The sequence below is a fragment of the Mytilus californianus genome, unplaced genomic scaffold, assembly GCF_021869535.1.
Source record: "Mytilus californianus isolate M0D057914Y unplaced genomic scaffold, xbMytCali1.0.p SCAF_2, whole genome shotgun sequence".
Classification (NCBI taxonomy): domain Eukaryota; kingdom Metazoa; phylum Mollusca; class Bivalvia; order Mytilida; family Mytilidae; genus Mytilus; species Mytilus californianus.
In genome coordinates, this window is record NW_026262668.1 from 14,875,513 (window position 1) to 14,883,098 (window position 7,586).

A 7,586-nucleotide genomic window follows, 5' to 3' on the forward strand; every position below is an offset into this window, starting at 1 on the left:
TTTATATCACAATTAATTTGTATTGGTATTTAGCTTCACTTCGACTAAAAGTAAGAGCTTTACTTAACATGTAAGTTATGATTAATTATGATAAAGATTTGTCACGATACAGAGAAAGTCTAAAATGAATTGAAACTTTAAAAAGAAATAGGTAAATTGGGCTGGATGCCGAGTAAAATGCAATCATAATGAAGTAGGGTCACACTAATTCTATTTGGTCATCAATCATGTCCATTTTTATAAATTTTAAATGTTACCTCCAATAACTCCATAACTCACAAATAGAAAGTATATATTTGGTGCAAATCCGGAAATTATTAAGGCAAAAACCCGAATAAATCCACTCCAAATTATCACGGATCGGAATGAAAATCTATGACACATAACATTTACGACAGGACCTACAACAAACAAATATTGTGTGATTTGTACAAGTTGGTTGAAGTTAGTCACTCTCTTTTTAACATAAAAAGCAATGATATCAAAGGAGTATGAGTCAAGACTTACACCGAATAATTGGCAAAATTGGTCTTAACGCAAGCATGGATTATTTAATATTGGTCAACACAAAAATTATCTAGTTAGTAATATGAGTCAAAACAAGCATGACAAGATAGTAATATGGGTCAAAGCAAGCATTGACAATTAAATAATAAAAGTCAAAACAAGAATTGGTTAGTTAGTCGTATGGGTCAAAACAAGAATTGATTAGTTAGTCGTATGGGTCAACACAAGCATTGATTAGTTAGTCGTATGGGTCAAAACAAGAATTGATTAGTTAGTCGTATGGTTCAAAACAAGAATTGATTAGTTAGTCGTATGGGTCAAAACAAGCATTGATTATGCAGTATTTAGATCAAAGTCAAAGCAAGCATTAACTAGTTAGTACAATGAAGCAATACAAGCATTGCTTAGTTCGTAATATGGGTTAAACCAAGCACTGAATGTTTACATATATTGGTAAAACAAGCATTTACAAATTACAAATATAGGTTAAAACAAGCATTGACAAGTTACAGATATAGGTTAAAACAAGCATTGAAAAGTTACAAATATGGACAAAAACAAACATTGATTCGTTAGTAAATATTTTTAAAAACAGGCATTTAGTAGTTAGTTAAATGGGTCAAAACCGTGCATTTACTAGTTACAAATATGGGTCAAAACATCATTGACTAGTAACAAATAAGGACCAAAACACTCTTTGAGTAGTAAGTTATATGGCTCAAAACAAGCATTAACTAGTTAGCAGTAAAACATTGTATTGACCGATTCGAAAAATGAGATGAGAAAGAAGACCAACACACAATTGTTTGTCTGGAATTGATTCAAAACAATAAAGTTATACCAATTTGTTACATAACATTGAAATTTCACAAGAATGAAAAGATATGAGGTATATGTAAAAACATACGTATATCTGTATGTTGAAAAAGAAAATATGTAAAAACATACGTATATCTGTATGTTGAAAAAGAAAATATGTAAAAACATACGTATATCTGTATGTTGAAAAAGAAAATATGTAAAAACATTGAAAAAGGAATTCACAAAAAATGTTCTGTCTCAAACGGAAAATTTATATATTCCTACATTCAAAAGAACATCATTTATAGTTTATTTTGTGTATTAGATGTAAGCTTTTCATATCTGAGGGGCGTCTATGTGCATATTCAACAAAGTACACTCTCCAACATTGTAGACGAGAATAGAATTCATGACAAAAATCTCTGTTTTGTTAATCTTGTATTGCTGATCATTTAGTCTGTTTAGTTTCTCTCTATCTTCTTTAATTTTTGCTCAAAACACAAAAGAGGGTAAAAAAAGCCTCTTTTAAGGGCAATCACTCCTATGAAAAGTGACAGTCTACTAACAATATCAGTAAAAATTTGACTTGTAAGTAGATCTTGCCTTGATTTAAAGTTTCTATTTATCTATTATAATTGTTATCATATAAGGCAAAACGCAAAAAAAATATGTTAAAATCGTCATGTAAGGGCAATAACTCTAATATGGAGTCGACTGACGATTTCGACCATGTTTACACTTATTGCAATTGGTAGAACTTGTCTTGCTGATCATTTTTGCAATTTAAAGTTTCTCTCTATTATAGTTTTCAAGACAATAGGCAAAAATGTAAAACAAATTGTAAAATTTGTCATTTAAGATCAATAACTCCTATAAGAAGTTGTTTGACAGTTTTTACGTATATGTACAATTGGTAGAGCTCAACATTCTGAAAATATTTGCTCATGTCAGATTTTCTCTATTTATAACGTTTTCAAAATAATAGACAAAACTTGCATTTTACCCCTATGTTCTATTTTTAGCCAAAAATTAATCGGATCCAATGGCATTAAACCATTATAGCCCTATTCACAAACAAAAGTGAAGCGGAATAAGTCATGCAAATATCTTTTTTATATCAATCACAAATATAAAGTATCATGTGTTTAAAGAAAGATTTGATCGTTTCCTTGGATGTTTGCAATAACGAATAAAAGGCAATAGATCTTTCACGATCCTTTTCACGATCATCAAAATATGGTACCAGATCTTTCACTATCCGAAATATCATTTTTTTACAAATATTACCATGTTTTGCAAAGTTTCTGATTAAACTAAAAAAACAAACTTTAAAAACTATTTTAAACAGTAATATTGAACGATATTTTAAAGAGAAAAGTAGTTTATGCATTAAAATTTTGAAAAAAAATCATTTTAGTTTACATTTTATTTCTTTGTTTCGATGAGCAATCTACCTGTTGTAGCTTTGTAAAAACTGTGTACTTTTAAACCTTGATTTTCTCGGACACTGATCACACTGTTGAACCATTTTGACAGACAGTTTTATTTTTCCAATATTTGTCATTATAATTGATCAAATTAGATTATTTACTGACGTTGCATGTGTCTTCTCGATAAGATTTCCTTCACGATCCTTTACCAGATCTTTCACGATCCAATCGCAATACTTGACCACCGTTACTTATTCTTTCACGATCATATTTCTCGATATACCGAATGACAGCCGTGAGAATGTTGTAATACAAAGATAATCACACTGCAATAAATTAACTAGAAAGAGCAAAACAAGACAATAAAGGGGTGAAGGAAAGAGCTTACCTACCAACGAAAGGGAATTCAAGATTTATTGTTCTTTTATATAATCGTATAACTGTACACTAAACATGCATGTAATCGACAGAACCAAAACTAGAGGCTAACAAGTCAACAGAAGTGATATTGGGGGTAAACTATAACGTCCAATAGATAGCAATCACTTCATACAATAGAAAAGAAAGGATATGGGGTATCCATCCAGGACACAAAATCAGTATATGCATAGCAAAAAACACAAAAAGCAAAGGAACAGCTCACATGTAGCTTTATGAAAGATATATAATTTGAATTTGAACGTATTAGAGAAGACGGCCACTGGTCATTTCTGGTTTAAAACCGATAACGTAAAAAAAAAACACAATATAAAAAGGAGATGAGGTATGATTGCCAATGAGACAACTATCCACAAAAGTTCAAATAAAGTGGATGTAAGCAATTATAGGCAACCGTACGACCTTCAACAATGAGAAAAACCCATACTGTACAGGCGGCTATAAAAGGCCCCGGCATGAAAAATATGAAACAATTCAATTGAGAAAAACAAACATGACAGACATGAACCAACGACAACCACTGAACTACTGGCTCCTTTCTTTCAACAACAACAAAATCACACAAAAAATATTATTACGACATTACACATTATCAGTCTATAAATCTTTCAATGAGGGAATGTGTACCATAAAAAAAGCATCATGTCAAAGGTTTTAAATTATAAATATCAAATAAGTTGGACTAATACACCATACAGCCTTATATAACTCATAGATAATTACACGATGTGCTGACATAATTTCCACAATTGACAGAGATTCAATACTTCAACATATGGCCTTGAGTAAGAGTCAATTATTCCGTTTATTTATATATGTGTATACAATGTAAACTTATCCTAAAATTCAAATGAAATTTATCCATCGGAAATTACTTTTACTGAATTCGACGTTATACATCAACAATGAACGAAAATCAAATATGACATACACCAAAACCAACGATAGCCACTGGGTCACAGGGGCTTGTATCAAAGTTATTTTAGGTCGCAAAACGATGCCAGTCGATTAGTATGCGTTCTAGTTTGTGTATATATTTTGACACAATCTTTACATTGTATCCTCGTGATTATGTTTTTGACACATATTTTGTATTGTCTGTTGTTTACATGTTCCAGAAATAACAGAGACAGTTAAGTCTGCCTCATATCTTGACTTACATCTGAAAATTGACAATAATGGTCGCTTGAAAACAAAACTTTACGACAACAGAGATGATTTCAGCTTCCTAATTGTGAACTTTCCATTTCTATGTAGCAACATTTCAGCAGCGCCTGCATACGGAGTATATATCTCCAAGATGATACAATATTCGAAGGCTTGTATGTCCTATCATGATTTCCTTGATAGAGCGTTGCTGCTCACAAGGAAGCTATTAAACCAAGATTTCCAAGTGGTGAAGTTGAAATCGTCCCTTCGTTAATGTTACAGAGGCCATCACGAGTTGGTTGACCGTTATGGAATATCCGTTTCACAAATGACAACGGATATGTTCCAATTGCCGTAATTAAAATCCCATCCCCTTTTCCCCGAATGTGACCTACCGAATTAGACTCATCACCGGGTTTGTACTAACATGAGCAACACGACGGGTGCCACATGTGCAGCAGGATCTGCTTGCCCGGTAACAAGACATTTCGGCACCCAAGTCCGAAGACATTTCGGCATCCATTTTGGACATTTCGGGACCAAGACAATTCGGCACCTCGTTTTTAAAAATATATATTAGGAAAATTTAAAGAATTGTTGCAGTAAATTCGTAGGTAAAATTTGCATTACAAAAAAAATAATCATCATTTAATTAAACCCTAAATGATTATGTATGTATGTATGAATAAACATCATTTAATTAAATCATAATTGATTGTTAGATATGTTGTTGTTTGAATAAACATTATTTAATTAAATCATAATTAATTGTAGTTATGCATTAATCAGTATTTTATGTATAAATCTGATAATTCCTCAACAGAGATCAAAAGTGTATAGCTTGTGTTTGCATGCAGCTTGTGTTCTCGTTTGATCTTTACATCTGTTAAGACAACACAATACCTGAAAACTATATTTTATTGTTTTAATATTTAAAGCCATAAACATAACAGCGTGTGCAAGCCATAATGAGTAAATACCCATAAACATATATAAAGGTAAACACTTTTTGTTTTTTGTAACACAATGTCAGACGACAGTTGTATACAGTGCCACAATGTTTTGCGCCCTAGACAAGAAGCTTTACAATGTGATGGCTGTCAAAAGTGGCAACATAGAACATGCAACAGTGGTAAGTGGCTTTTTTTATATTTTTAATTATTATAAATTATTATAACCCAAATTCTCCTTGCATACTTTTCATTTCCATACTGGAGCCAATCTCAGATAGAGCTAATAGCATTTGTACATAAAGGAGTAAAGGGAAACTTTTCATTATTGCCAAATAAATAGTAATATAAGAAATCCACTTATAAATGCAATTAAAACCCATTATACCTATTGTAACGATATTCCTCTGCAGCTAAAGTTAGTGTCTGAAGGCAAGCTACAAAGGTACCAGCGTAAGCAGAGTAGACAGACCCAGGGCCGTCTTTTTGCTTTGTGGGACGAGTACTGTAACAACAGCATCTCCGCGTCCAGACTACATTGTACTTAAGGAATGTGCAAGTGTATACGGACCACCACCTAAGTGACATTAATTTGTTAGAACTTATAGTGCTTGCTGTCTGTATATATGTTATATGTTATGTTATAATTACAGTATTTAAACTTTGTGTTCATATTTATATGCTTTTAGCTTTAATACCTAGCTCATCATGCTTATTACAACCATGCTTCTAGTGCTTCATTTTGTGCTGTGTAATTTATTGCATGTGTATTATGTGTTTTATTGTTATAAATGTCTTGTATGTCGGTTAAAAGTATACTTTGCCGACTCTAAATAAAGCTTATTTATTATTATTTATTATTCATTATATTTATTACATGTATGCATAAACTGTTGAATATAATTATAATAAATATAATAAATAAATATTATTAATATTCTAGATGTGTTTTGTTGTTTTGGTATACTATGGTAATACATTAAAACATGTACATGAACATTAAAACTAGTACATGAATGGTGAAATCTAAAAAATCCGAATGTTCATTGTATCAAGAAAAATAACACACACAAATAAGACACTTATCAAAATGACTAAGCTGCAGTACACAAATAAATAACAAAAGGAATAAACCACTTAATAAGATACTTCTTCGAAGATACCATATACAATATTGATAATAATGTTGTAAATATTTTTCCAAATAATTTTTGTGATTATGTGTTTGACACATCTTTTGTAATATCTGTTGTTTATATGTCAACGATATCTTTGTGATCATGTGTCTGTTGTCTTTATGTGCGTGATATCTTTTTTATTTAGTGATTGACACATCTATCGTTATGACTGTTGTCTATTTGTGCACGATATCGTGATTATGTGTTTGGCACATCCTTTGTATTGTTTGTTGTTTTACTCATCTTTTATTGTCTGTTGTCTATATGTGCACAACATATCTGCGATTTCGTTTTTGACACATCTTTTGTAATGTCTGTTGTCTATTTGTGCACGATATCTGTGATTATGTATTCTTTTTGTATTGTTTGTTGTTTTACTCATCTTTTATTGTCTGTTGTCTATATGTGCACAACATATCTGCGATTTCGTTTTTGACACATCTTTTGTTATGTATGTTGTGTATTTGTGCACAATATCTGTGATTGTGTGTTTGGCACACCTTTTGTATTGTTTGTTGTTTTACTCATCTTTTTTTTGTCTGTTGTCTATGTGTGCACAACATATTTGGGATTACATGTTTGAAACATCTTTTGTCATGTCTGTTGTCTATTTGTGCATGATATCTGTGATTAAGTGTTCTTTTTGAGTTGTTTGTTGTTTTACTCATCTTTTATTTTATGTCTATACGTGCACAACATATTTGCGATTTTGTTTTCGACACATCTTTTGTTATGTCTGTTGTCTATATGTGCACAACATATTTGCAATTACATGTTTGACACATCTTTTGTTATGTCTGTTGTCTATATGTGCACAACATATTTGCAATTACATATTTGACACATCTTTTGTTATGTCTGTTGTCTATATGTGCACAACATATTTGCAATTACATGTTTGACACATTTTTTGTTACGTCTGTTTCCTATATGTGCAAGATATCTTTGTGGTAATGTGTTTTAAGTTACTTTTTTGCCTCTTCTTCATTGTGAAAGTTTATGGTAATTACATTTTATCTATTATATCTGTGTCACACCAGTATGTTCAACTGCCTCGTTTGTTCCTTGGTAATGTACCTTGTTCAACTGCCTCGTTTGTTCCTTGGTAATGTACTACGTTCAACTGCCTTGTT